The 7206-nt window shown below is 46.3% G+C and overlaps 1 non-coding gene across 1 annotated transcript; it reads right to left on the minus strand.

Moving 5' to 3' along the window:
• Positions 1–5751: 5751 nt before the first annotated feature.
• On the minus strand, positions 5752–5824 carry TRNAV-CAC (transfer RNA valine (anticodon CAC)). The gene has a single exon. It is a non-coding gene; the product is annotated as a tRNA-Val (tRNA).
• Between the last annotated feature and the right edge of the window lie 1382 nt (positions 5825–7206).

Genomic DNA, 7206 nt, shown 5'->3' on the forward strand with positions numbered 1-7206 from the left:
AGAAGGCAGCAAGCCTTCCAGCTAGAGGTCAGAAGGACAGGAACCCTGACAGTGAGCATACCTGGAGCCTGGTCTAAGGGAAGCCTTGCGTGCGCCCCATATCCGGGCAAAAGGTGAAATGCCTCTCACTCAGCACCTTCCACTGTTGAGATGATGTGGTCATAACCGCTTTCCTGGTAAAGGTATTTCAAATACCAGCTGGGCTTTTTTACACGAAACCAGAATTTACTTTTTTTTTTTTTAATAATTTTTATTGTGGTTTAAGTGAAAGTTTACAAATCAAGTCAGTATCTCACACATAAACCCATATACACCTTGCTACACACTCCCAGTTACTCTCCCCCTAGTGAGACATCCCACTCTCTCCCTCCACTCTCTTTTTGTGTCCATTTCGCCAGGTTCTAACCTCCTCCACCTTCTCATCTCCTCTCCAGGCATGAGATGCCAACATAGTCTCAAGTGTCCACCTGATCCAAGAAGCTCACTCCTCAGCAGCATCCCTTTCCAACCCATTGCAGAGAAGCTTAAGGTTGAGCTGTATTCTGAACCCTGCCAAGCACACATGTGTGATGCGAAAGGGTGCACTGGGTGAGCTGTGGTTCCCCTGGGGCCGGCTGCTCTTTCTGCTCCTGTAGGGGAAGGACAACTGGCCCCTTCATCCTGTCCAAAAGAGCATCAAAGGGATACCAGGATAGAATAGCAGTGAATCCTTTCCTCTGGGTGGGCAGGGGAAGAGGTGCAGGAGACAGATCAAAGAAGGAAGGAAAGGGAAAAAAACATGTTATGAAATTTCCTGATCTAAAGCTACAGTGAAGTCAGAGTCCTTTGGAACTGGGCTCTCAGTAGCTGGGGGTGGGGGGACAGGTGATCTAGTCCACTTGTATCCCTGTCTCCAGTTTGAACCAAAGCAGAACAAGGCCAAGCACTGTGTCCTGGCTTCCAGTGAGCAGGCAAGTCCTCGCCTTTCCCAGAGTGGGAACACTTGAATGCAACATGGTAAGCACTGCACCAAGAACAGCAACTGCTAGAAGAAAGGGCACGATCTTCCCAACCAGTGGTTTTTGTTTGTTTGTTTTTGCTTTTTCTTAGTTAAAACTTAACTTTCAAAGGATGAAAATGCTGAGGCACATGAAGTTTAACACACCTCTCCAGGCCATACAAGGGCTGAATCAGATTCCTAACCCAGAGCCTGCATTCTTGAACACAGATTAGACTAGGCCTCTCCAATTCTCTGTTTCAGTTTTTTCGGGGTTTCTCAGCTACAGAAAAGGAGAGAGAGAATGTCAGAGATGGAGGGGTAATAAGAGGGAGATGAAGGGACACATGGCTCCTGTAGCTGTCAGAGAGCAAAGCGGGTAACTATTGTGAATCTTTTTGCAATATAGAGAAGATTCCTGTGAGGCCAAGACAAGCTTATTGTGATCAGGAGAGGAATCTGAGATGTCAGAGATTCAAAAATTACAACAACAATGGTAAAGTCCCTAGAAGAAAATTGGGGAGAATACATTCACCATCCTGGGGTAAAAAGACTTTTCTTAGAGAACACAATAGGCCTTATATATAAAGAAAAAAAAGTTTTTTTTAAGATACATTAGATTTCATTGAAATTAAAAGCTTCTGTTCATGAAAAACCACCTAAGAAAGTGAAAAGGCAAGCCATGGACTGGGAGAAAATATTTACAGCATGATTATCTGCAAAATAACTCAAATCTTGTATACAGAACTTTCAGAGATCAGTAATAAAAAGTCAACTCAAATAACAGTGTGCAAAATATTGAATAAACTTTCTCCACAAAGGAGGATTTCTAAATGGCCAAAAGGCTTAGGAAAACAAGACCCATGTCATTACTCATTAGGGAAACACAAATTTAAACCATGAAAATGTACCCTTACAAACCCATCAGAATAGTGCATTTAAAAGGCAGAGAACACCAAGTGCTGACAAGAATGTGGAACAACTGCAACCAGCTTTGCTGGTGAGAAACCATCCTAGGGGACCCTTTGGCATCTTCTATCAAGGTTTAACTGGCACCTATCCTTTGATCCAGCAATTCCAGTACTTTAAGGGAAATGGATGCACATGTCCACACAAAGACTCAGGCGAGCATACTCATAGGAGCGTTTTCACAATAGCCGAAACTGGAAATAGCCCAAATGTCCATCAACTGTGGTTCACTCACACATTGGAATAACATCAACAATACTACAATGAAGAAGTGATAGACGAACAACATAGACATATCTTGAAAACATAATGTTGTGTGGAAAAAAGAAATAGAATCAGTCAGAAAAAATGTGCATTCATTCATGTGCATTTCAAGAATAGGCAAGACTAATCTCTGGTGAGAGACCTCAGAAGAGTGATTAATTAAACCCGGAGCGGGTAGGGGATGGGGATTACCCAGAAAGGAGCTCCTTGGACCTTGGTGGGATGATGGAAACTTTCTGTAACTTGATTACATTTGTCAAAATTCAGTAATTGTTCACTAAAGATTTCTGTATTATTGTTGTTAGGTGCTGTCGAGTCGGCTCTGAGTCGTACTGACCCTATGCACAACAGAAGGATACACTGCCTGGTCCTGCACCATCCTTACAATCGGTATGCTTGAGCCCATTGTTGCAGGCAGTGTGTCAATCCACCTTCTTTAGGGTCTTCCTCTTTTCTGCTGACCCTGTACTTTGCCAAGCATGATGTCCTTCTCGAGAGACTGATCCCTCCTGATAACATGTCCAAAGTATGTAAGATGCAGTCACGCCATCCTTGCTTCTAAGGAGCATTCCGGTTGTACTTTTTCCACGACAGAGTTATTCGTTCTTCTGGCGGTCCATGGTATATTCAATATTCTTCACCAACACCACAATTCAAAGGCATCAATTCTTCTTTGGTCTTCCTTATGCATTGTCCAGCTGTCACATGCATATGATGCGATTGAAAATACCATGGCTTGGGTCAGGCGCACCTTAGTCTTCAAGGTGACATCTTTGCTCTTCAACACTTTAAAGAGGTCCTTTGCAGCAGATGTACCCAATCAATGCAGCATGTCTTTTGATTTCTTGACTGCTGCTTCCATGGCTGTTGATTGTGGAGCCAAGGAAAATGAAATCCTTGACAACTTCAATCTTTTCTCTGTTTATCATGATGTTACTCATTGGTCCAGTTGTGAGGATTTTTGTTTTCTTTATGTTGAGGTGCAATCCATACTGAAGGCTGTGGTCTTTGATCTTCATTAATAAGTGATACTCATACACTTCAATAATGTACTGTTAGCATAAAAACTGAGGGACTAGCGGTGAGGGACATGGCCCGCAAACGGACTATGGCAAGAAGTTTGGATTTTACTGTAAACGCATTAAAAGTTTATTCTGGTTTCATGTACAAAAGCCCAGCTGGTATTTGAAATACCTTTACCAGGAAAACGGTTATGACCACATCATCTCAACAGTGGAAGGTACTTGTTAGGCTGAGTGAGAGGCATTTCACCTTTTGCCCGGATGTGGGGCGCACTCAAAGTTTCCCTTAGACCTGGCTCCAGGTATGCACGCTGTCGGGGTTCCTTCCCTTCTGACCTCTAGCTGTAAGGCCCGCTGCCTTCTAGGCGCAGATGGGGAGCGATGCCCGTGCGGGAATGAACTGCAAACCTAACGAAGCGCGCCAGTGAGTGACAAAATTAGCGCCAGACACTGCCGTGACTCGGATTCGAACCGAGGTTGCTGCGGCCACAACGCAGAGTACTAACCACTATAGGATCACGGCGAACCACAAACTTGTCAGCGCTCACTGGTCTTTAAAATTTATTGACATAAAAACATTCACACCGTTTTGTTCTTGAACAGCCATAGGTGCTCTGCTTTTCTCTCACTTCTTGCCGTCTCTCAGCTCCTCCCTCCCCGTTGTGCTGCACGATAGAAACCTTTCTCTCCTCCCCAGCACCTGGCCCGAGTCTCTGCACCTGCCTCCTGGAGGTCTTGTTCTCGCCCACGCCTCCCTGCTTTCCTTCGCCCCTCTTCATCGCTCCCCTTTCCGCACTTTTTTTCCGCGCTCCGGCCCCACCTACCGCAAATGACGCGAGCGGGGGGCTTCCATGGTGCGGGCGGGCGGGCGAAGGCGGAGCAGCAGTGTCTTGGACCCTATTGGGGTCAGGAAGGGGTTGCAGACCCGGGGTCTCCGGGGGTCGCAGGCATCTGAGGCAGAGGAGGAGCAAGGAGGGGCGAAGGCCATTCGGCTGCCCTCCTAGCTTCAGACTCATCCAACGCACTGATTTTAACGCGATCAACAACACCATTTGTCACCCCAACCTGCCGGATTTTCCGAGGGTTTGTGCAGGTCGTACTGCAGAAAGCCGCTGGCACCGTCCAGTGGTTCAAAGGTGTTCACTCCTTGTACAAACAGGTGTGGTTACTCGTGGTCTCTGTGGCACAATCGGTTAGCGCGTTCGGCTGTTAACCGAGAGGTTGGTGGTTCGAGCCCACCCTTCTACCCTCTTTGTTTGGAAACTGAGAACTCGGAAATGACTGAAAGAATAATGGGAGTTGTTTTTGACTAAGAAGTTTCTCCCCCCCCCCATATTATTTATTTGTAGTGTTATTTATTTAAGCCCCGGTGGTGTAGTGTTTGGAATCCCTGGTGGACTCGTGGTTAAGTGCTATGGCTGCTAACAGAAGAGTCGGCAGTTCGAATCCGCCAGGTGCGCCTTGGAAATTCTATGGGGCAGCTCTCCTCTGCCCTATAGGGTCGCTATGAGTCGGAATCGACTTGACGGCCCTGGGTTTTTGGTTTGGGTTGGTGTAGTGGATAAGTGCTACGGCTGCTAACCAAAAGGTCAGCAGTTTGAATCCACCAGGCGCTCCTTGGAAACCCTGTGGGGCAGTTCTGTGTCCTATAGGTTCGCTATGTGTCCGAATCGACTCGACAGCAACGGGTTTGATTTTAGCATTATTTATTTAACCCTCGCCATATACTTTGGAAATTAAGTTGGTTCTATGGTTTTATAACTACAAGTAAAGTTGTAATCACCACTAGTTATCTAGCTATCTATTTATAATCCCTCGTTCTGTTTCTTTAGCAACCCTCACTCACTAAGACTCTCATTAATTTGAGAAATCCCAGGTCAATGGCAGTGGTTCCCACTATCCTTCATAAAATCTCCACCACAGAATGCTTTGAGGATGCAAGGACAGGTCCCTTAAATGTATTTCTCACAAACTTGTTAAAGGTAATGTCTTCCTGACCGTACCTGGGGCTGTTGATGTGGGTGAATAAGCATGTCTTACGTGATAAATTTCCTGTAGCTTTCTAATCCCCCTAAGGCTTTCGGTATTTTCCTCTACAATAAATGCATCAAAGACGCTCTGGCATTTCAAGTTCATTTACTGTAGGCCACCTTTGGGTGCAAGTTTTCAGTCAACTGCTTCAACTGAACAATTTAGAATTGTTGGCAGGTGCTCAAAATACAGTGGCTCCAGAATTTAGCTATCTAGTGCACCTATGTCAATAAGTAAACCTACTGTATCCAACATTATGTTCCTTCCGCCCTGCTTCTACTCCCTTAGGATCCATTTCCATAGATACACCCCAGGATTTAGGTTCATATAAAGTGGCATAAATTTGCAGTACTTCCCGTTGTATTGCACCTTCCTATGGGTCATCACAGTTTGTGCATTTACCTCTGGGACTTTCCGGGACTCGAGTCTGATTCTAGATCTAAAGCAATGAGAAAAAGTAGCATTCCGCTTTGAGGAGTAAAGCGCAACTGTTTCCGCCCGGTTTCGAACCGGGGACCTTTCGCGTGTGAGGCGAACGTGATAACCACTACACTACAGAAACACCCAGGAGAACACTACGTTGCTCTTCTTTAACTTTTGTGGCTTTCAGTGGACGAAATTCAATCCGAGTTCAAAATTCCACTGCCAGCAGCAAAGTCCTGGAAAGGGCCTCAATAAGCACTGAGTGAACCAAGGCTCACTGCATTTGCCTTGACTGGTCTTTTCTCTCAAGGCTTAGCTTTAATGCCTCTTTGTTATCTCTTTCTCTTGTTCCTGCCACTTTCGTTTGCTTTTGGTGTGAGAACTCAAAGCAAACGTGTGGGGCCCCACTGTCCTTGTTTCGAGGGTAGGCGAGGAACCCTAAGCAAGGGAATATCGGGAGGCTCAGTCCCCTTTGCCCGAAGGGGTCGCTCGGTGCTTTCTGAGGCCCTTTTCTTTTTCAGTGTCAGCCGGTGGAGAAGGTTCAGGTGATAGAAGAGAACAAAGAGAACCTTTAGAACTCTCTGGAACTAAAACTAACAAAAAGCATGTCTCGTTTGGTGCCCCGCCTCCCAAGAACCAGATGAGAATTGTGTCCTGGTCTGCCATCTGATTTAGAGCAGAGAAATGAGAGGTCTGGCTCAAGATGCTGAGTAATTGGAAGTCTTTTTGCAATGTTTCCCCCCGCCCCTTCTTCTCCTTACAAGGCTATTGGCGAACACTTGTCTATCCGCAAAAGAAAACCTGTTTCCGCCCGGTTTCTAAAGAGGGACCTTTCGCGCATAAGGCGAAGGTGATAAGCACTGCACTACGGGAACCAGGTGAGTGAGCTAACCTAAGAATTTGTCCATGAAAATTGTACGACCTGCAGTTTTCAAGTACTTTGGCTTCCAGCACAGGAAATTCAACTACATTTGAAATTCGACTGCCAGCAGCAAAGTGCTGGAGAAAGCCCTAGGGAAAAACACCAACAATCCTCAGGCAAAGGGGTCTGCTGCTTCAGTTAGGACATAATGTAGTTTTCTGCGCCTATCCGTTAAGCTAGGACTTGGACAGGCCATTAGAGTTTCCATTTTCAGAACTAAGCTCCTCTCGGGCTCTCCAGCTCCCCACAGCCCAGGAGCTGTGAAGGCTCTCACCCCGGGGCTTCGGACCAGCGCCTCGGTGGCCCCTTTAATGGCGCTGGTTCCATGAAAAGATGTGCAATGTTATTCATCCCCCCACTTACTGGTAGTTGCCATGGAGTTGGTTAGGACTCAAGGCGACCACATGAGTGCAGTGCAGAACGGCCCCATAGGGTTTCAAGGCTGTAATTTGGTGCTGCAGTGGTTAAAGCGCTTGACTGCTAACTGAAAGGTCAGCAATTAGAATCCAGGAGCCGCTGAGCGGGAGAAAGATGTGGCAGCTTCCTTCTGTGAAGATCACAGCCTTGAAAACCCTATGGGGCAGTTCTACTCTGTCCTA

The sequence above is a fragment of the Elephas maximus genome, chromosome 3 (assembly GCF_024166365.1).
Source record: "Elephas maximus indicus isolate mEleMax1 chromosome 3, mEleMax1 primary haplotype, whole genome shotgun sequence".
NCBI lineage: Eukaryota > Metazoa > Chordata > Mammalia > Proboscidea > Elephantidae > Elephas > Elephas maximus.